Source organism: Lactuca serriola, chromosome 8 (genome assembly GCF_051521515.1).
Source record: "Lactuca serriola cultivar US96UC23 chromosome 8, Lser_US96UC23_V15, whole genome shotgun sequence".
Classification (NCBI taxonomy): Eukaryota; Viridiplantae; Streptophyta; class Magnoliopsida; order Asterales; family Asteraceae; genus Lactuca; species Lactuca serriola.
In genome coordinates this window covers 245,840,474-245,846,926 of record NC_136415.1, presented here as the reverse complement: position 1 = coordinate 245,846,926, position 6,453 = coordinate 245,840,474, and positions in this window count along the sequence as shown.

Genomic DNA, 6,453 nt, shown 5'->3' with positions numbered 1-6,453 from the left:
AAATAAATATTTTATTATATTTAACTTTCATGTATAAGTTCAAAGAAGTTTATGTCTATCTTTATAATATTATTTATATCATATTTATTTGAGACTCCCATAATTTTTGTAATGCTTTTTATTATTGATTTTAAAATGATTCATTAATATAATATAACTGCAAAAAGATATACTTAAACTTTAGTATTTAAATGATACTATTAATAATATGTGGTTTTTAAAAGTCTTTTATAATTTTTTTTGTAGTAATAGTTAAACGCATATGACCACAAATGAGAATCCATATTTAATCAATTATCGAATAATTACATCATATACTAATGTGTACATAAACAATGCATTAATTACAATTTTAAACTAATAATAATTTTGCTTTATTTATTTGTATAAATTATTTGTAAATCAAAAAATATACATACTATTTAATCGCATACAACCTTGATGTACAACATATTTAGAATAAATTAAATCATATCAATTATAATGTAATAATTTTGTTAATTGCATTATGTTACTATGTTATTTGTATTAAACTCATAACTTCTCAATTAACCATATGCTTAAAAAGAATGTTAACTATTTATTTTACCATAATATATATAATCATATTAAACTACATAATTATTTCATTGCGCAACGCAAAACATTCGTCTAATTTAGTGAATGAAGGACGCAAAAAAATGATTATTGGGTGTTCATCAAAAATCGATTTCGTTTGTTAGTACTGGTGAAAAGAGGGAGGCTATCACAAGTGGAAGGGAAGCATTGGTATGGGAGGTAGAGTCGGTACAGGAGGTGAGGTCGGGATCAGAGGTGGTAGAAGAAAAAAATGGCATCGAGGGAAATGGTAGTGTTCTTATGAGAAATTCAGACAACAACAAAAACATACAATAAAACAACCTATGAATATGAGTAACCATCTTCTTTTCCATTAAGATTCATCCTCTTATCTACCAAGAAACTAAGATCCGAAAAACACACTTTTCCATATCGTCGTTTGTGTGCCAGTCGCATGTTGGTCACAGGTAAGAAGAAGGATAACGATGAGAAAAAAACGATGAGAAGAAGTTGGCCGATCAAAGATGTGTCACTTCTCTAGTAAAGGTGATGGGGAAAAAAAGGTGACGTTTTCTAACGATGTCGATTTTTGGTGATGATTTTTTTTCAATAAGAGAACATAGAATGAAGGTGATGAGGACAATGGTAGGTGGAACGCGAGAGGAATAGACTTTAGGCTATCTGCAGTGGAGTAAAACTCACGTGTGAAAGCTGACTTGGCAGCCTAAGGGACGCGTGAACACCACCGTAACGCCCGGTGGCTTGGTTGGGCGTCTCTACAAAGACGTACGAGGACGGGGCTTGCTATTGGCTGGCTTCTTTTTTGACCGTTTGGAGCCATTGGAAGCAATTCGAAAAAAAAAACTTTCATATTTAAACTTTGAAGATGTGAAAATTGTAGGTTTAAATGAAGAAGATGAAAGCTAAAGGTGTCTATTTAAGGATATAACACATTTTCAATAATTGTCAATTATGGTCCCTGGAGTTTGGGTTAAAAGCAGAATAAACGCAGTTCCTAATTTCCGTCTTAAAATAGGTGTTTAAAATTTGCAAATTCCATCATAGACTATTATTATTATTATTATTATTATTATCATCTATGTTTTTTTATGTTTTTTTTAATAATTTAGATTTTATTTTTATGTTTCTCTTAGTAATTTAGCTTTAATTTTTTATTTTTAAGGTTTAATTTTCTATGTTTTCTAGTTAATGTAATGTGGTTTTAGTTAATGTAAAATATTTTATTATGCTTTAAATTATGTTTTTCTTATTTAATTTAATGTTAAAAAAACTAAAAAGTAAAAAAAAAAAAAAAACAAAGAATATTATGGAGTGATAACTATTTCCAATGTCTAGTAAGTTGGTGGTGGGTTAATGGTGGAGCTGACGTGGTGCTGAGTTGACAACGCTTTTCTGGTGGCTTGGAGCAGTTAATGTGGTTTGAGTGGGACCCTCCCATTTAAATCTCTTTTCTTAAATAGTTTTATGTAATAAAATATATAAAAAATTATTATGGGTAATTTAGACATTTTACTTGGGTTAGTGACCAAATCCAAGACAAAAAACAAAATATGCAGGGATGTTATGAATTAACAAACTTATTTACAGACTTAATATGCAAATTATTCTAAACTACGTGGACCATTTGTGCAATTTACTCTATTAAGGAAAAAATGATTTTTTTTTATCATTTCCTAATTTCCTTAAAATAGGTGTTTAAAATTTGCAAATTCCATTCTAGACTATTATTATTATTATTATCATTATTATTATCTATGTTTTTTTTATGTTTTTTCAATCATTTAGATTTTATTTTTTATGTTTCTCTTAGTAATTTAGCTTTAATTTTCTATTTTTATGGTTTAATTTTCTATGTTTTCTAGTTAATGTAATGTGGTTTTAATTAATGTAAAATATTTTATTATGCTTTAAATTATGTTTTTCTTATTTAATTTAATGTTAAACAAACTAGAAAATAAAAAAATATATATATATTATGGAGTGGTAACCATTTCCAATGTCTAGTAAGTTGGTGGTGGGTTAATGGTGGAGCTGACGTACTGCTGAGTTGACAATGTTTTTCTGGTGGCTTGGAGCAGTTAATGTGGTTCGAGTGGGACCCTCTCATTTAAATCTCTTTTCTTAAATAGTTTTATGTAATAAAATATATAAAAAATTATTATGGGTAATTTAGACATTTTAATTGGGTTAGTGGCCTAATCCAAGACAAAAAACAAAATATGTAGGGATGTTATGAATTAACAAAGTTATTTAGAGACTTAGTATGCAAATTATTCTAAACTACGTGGACCATTTGTGTAATTTACTCTATTAAGGAAGAAATGATTTTTTTGATCGACTAGATTTTATAAGAAAAACCAACTAACAAGAGCTAGGAAAACCAATTACAAAGACTTTTGGAGCGTTGAGTTTTGTAACCACAAAGTCCAAGTTATACTACTACGACTATTTCTATTAGAAAACCAATAAAAAGAGTGCAAAACAATATTATACAAAATGGAGATCCTTTTCAACCGGATGTTTTGAAACACAACACCATTTAGAAATATACACAACATTTAGAATCATCCATACCATCCAAATCAATGTGAGCATAATGACCTCAACCGCATTCCTCTTCGCTTGAGATAAGCTATATGAATCCATCTACGTAAATAATTCTGCAACATTGTTAAACAAAGGAAAGGTTATGTTAAGCGACTTAAACACTCTCTACAAACTTCTTTTACCTTTCCATGATGAATAAACACATGGTTAGAATCCACCATTTTAGAATGACATGAAGGACATAACACCGAAGAAATATTAACATTTTGCTCCACCAAGCTTTCCCTGAGTAGGGAGTCTATCCAACAACACACTGTAACATTCTGTTTCCTACCATTTTTGAGCCATGGACCAAAAGTCGATTGTGTAATGTTTTCGGCCTTAAGGAGGCAAATTTTAGTCTTTGTGGAAGGAGAGAATGATAGTTAAGAGATTTTACCCTTGAATTGTGTTCTTGGCCGAAGGGTAGAAAGGGAAAAGTCATAGGCCGGGTCCTTGCATGAAAAATGGATTTTTGTTCAAGAAGTTTTTTATTCCAAGATATTTAGATACTATTGTAAAGCTCTTCAATACCTTTTTGTGAATATAAAGAACGTCAAAAACAAAGTTGGAAAGAAGAAGTTACGACCGTTTGAAGTTAGGTCGATTTTTGGGTTAGTCGCGTACTCAAGGCGTATGGGTAGTACACAGGGCATACTAGGGCATCCCTACTCTGATGGGTGTACCAAGAGTATGCAGGACGTACAAGATCAATGCCGAAACCCTATTTTCGTGGTTTGAGCCCTATTTAAGCTCCTTAACTTCCCTAAACCCATTCCATTCTCAGCCTCCACCTCTCCAACACCCTATCTAAAAACCCTAACCCTAGGTTGAGCCTTGTGAGCAAAAAGAAGCTGCTTTTAAGTGATTTGGAGTGTTCTTTGTGCACCTTGGATAAGAACGAACTCATTGAAGAAGTGTTGGCTACATTGGAGCTTGTAGATCTAGACTTTGTTCCTTGATCTTTCTTCTAGAGGTATAAAGTTTGAATCTTGATGATGAAATTGTTAGATCTAGCTTGTTTTGGGTGTTATGAGATTTTGGTCACTTTGAGTGCATAAAGTTTAGATCTTGAAAGTGTGTGACCTTGTTATGGATAAAGTTTGAAACTTTATCCATCTAAACATCATTTTAATTCAGATCTGAAGGTTAGAGACTTGGACTTAATGGATTAAATTGAAAAAGATGCACTTTTGGGTCCTTTTGATACTTAAATACTAGATCCTGTTTGTTGGGACCATTCTAATGGATAAAGTTGGAAACTTTATCCACTATGGAGCTATTATGAACCGTATAAATGGGATCTTGGCCCTTCTATCCTTTCCATGCAAGAGTTGTGATATCTTTATAGGTTAAGTAGATAAGGTTTTTAGTGTTGAGCACTTTTTAACCATGAAAAACCATAAAGTTGGAAACTTTATGGTCAATGACGACATTTTCGACATGGATTTGCATTTTGGACATAAAAGATCAAGCATTCAACACTTAATGCATTAAGAGGGAAACCTATGGCGTACGTTAGGCGTACCAAGTGGTACGTTGAACGTATGAAAGTTAAGCCCCAATGCCTCAGATCTCGAGTACGCCCCACATATATCTGAAGTACGCCCTGCGTATGAGGCATGAGTTGACTCGGTTGAGTTGACTCGTTTGGGTTGACTTAGATGGGTTGACTCGGTTGATTTGTTGATTTTGATCAGTTTTGATCAAGGGTATTTTGGGGAAATTGTTATTAATTTAGAATGGGAAATGTTTTGATATTAGGATTAGGGTAAAGACAATTATCGGAGCAGGGATTATTTAGATTACATTCAGACTGAAAGGTGAGTTTTCCTCATTGTCCCCATAGGTCGAAGGGACCAATGTCGGCCCACTAGATTATGTATCTTGGTATATAGGATGTCGTTATGATATAGTATTTTGTAGATCTTTCTGCTGACAGGTCTTATCTTCATCTGTTTCTAGATATGTGTTAATTGCTATGTATATGTTGACATGATATGGCGGGGTTGAGATTGTACTGTTTTGTTCTATCAGTCAATAGACCGGGGCATTCCAACCAAAAGGTTGTGGGCCGACGGTAATCCAACCGGGAGGTTATGGACCCAGTATGTATTGGCAATGCAACAGAAAGGTTGTTGTCGGGTTTTATGTTTTACGTCATGGGATGTTATTTTGTATATCGAGTTTTGGGCCTGTCCAACTGTGATTATGGATTAGGGTTATGTACTATATATAGTGCATGCATGTATGCCTTAGTGCTAGAGTGATTAACTATCTTTTGCATTGTAATCGTAAACACCTCTACAGACGAAGTTCTTAATCGAGCTCTTCTGAGGTGTCATAGTTTAATCATTCGACGTCATTCAAACCATTCTTGTGTTCTTTATTGTTTCATTTATTGTTTTTCTGCTTGAATCTATCGATCTTTAAAGAACATTATTCCAACAATTGGTATCAGAGCAGGAGACTGTGTTACTCATACGCATCTCTTCTATGTGAAGAATTCTTTAGGGTTTTCGTTTAATCAAACCCATGCCTTCAAATCGTTTTATAGATTGACATCAAGTCAATCTTTTCTTAGATAATAATTATGTTCAAAGGTTTTACAAAACTTATTTTATGCTTTTATATTATAAATTGCATGAATATATATATGTATAGTTATATAAGAAATGTTGAAAGGACTTAGGAAGGCTCCACCCTATTTCCTTTTCGCGCTTGAGATGTGGTCTGGTGGGATATCGGGTACCCGTCTGAAGGTCGTTTAAATATTAGTTATATATCATGTGTATATATATAGTCATAAAGGTCCTTCCAGTTCAGCCAATGCCTTTGGGTAGAAAGGGTATACATCCATGTTCATACATACCAGTTAAATTACTAGTAAGCTACCATATGGGTAGTTTAGGAAGATACTAGAACTATTTCTAGAACGCGATATCATACAATGAGTCAGTTCATTCATGAGTCAATACTTTCTAGACAGAGAGAACATACATTATAGCTAGTACACACATTACACTATTATACATGTTAGATAGACAGAGAACATACATTACAGCTAGCACACGCAGAACATTACAGTACATTACTATACATTTACATAGATACGTTTACATAGAGACCCTGTTATAAGCATGCCTATATATGTATAGTTATATAAGCAATGTTTAAAGGACTTAGGAAGGCTATCCACCCTATTTCCTTTTCGCGCTTGAGATGTGGTCTAGTGGGATATCGGGTACCCGTGCGAAGGTCGTTTAAACATTAGTTATATATCATGTG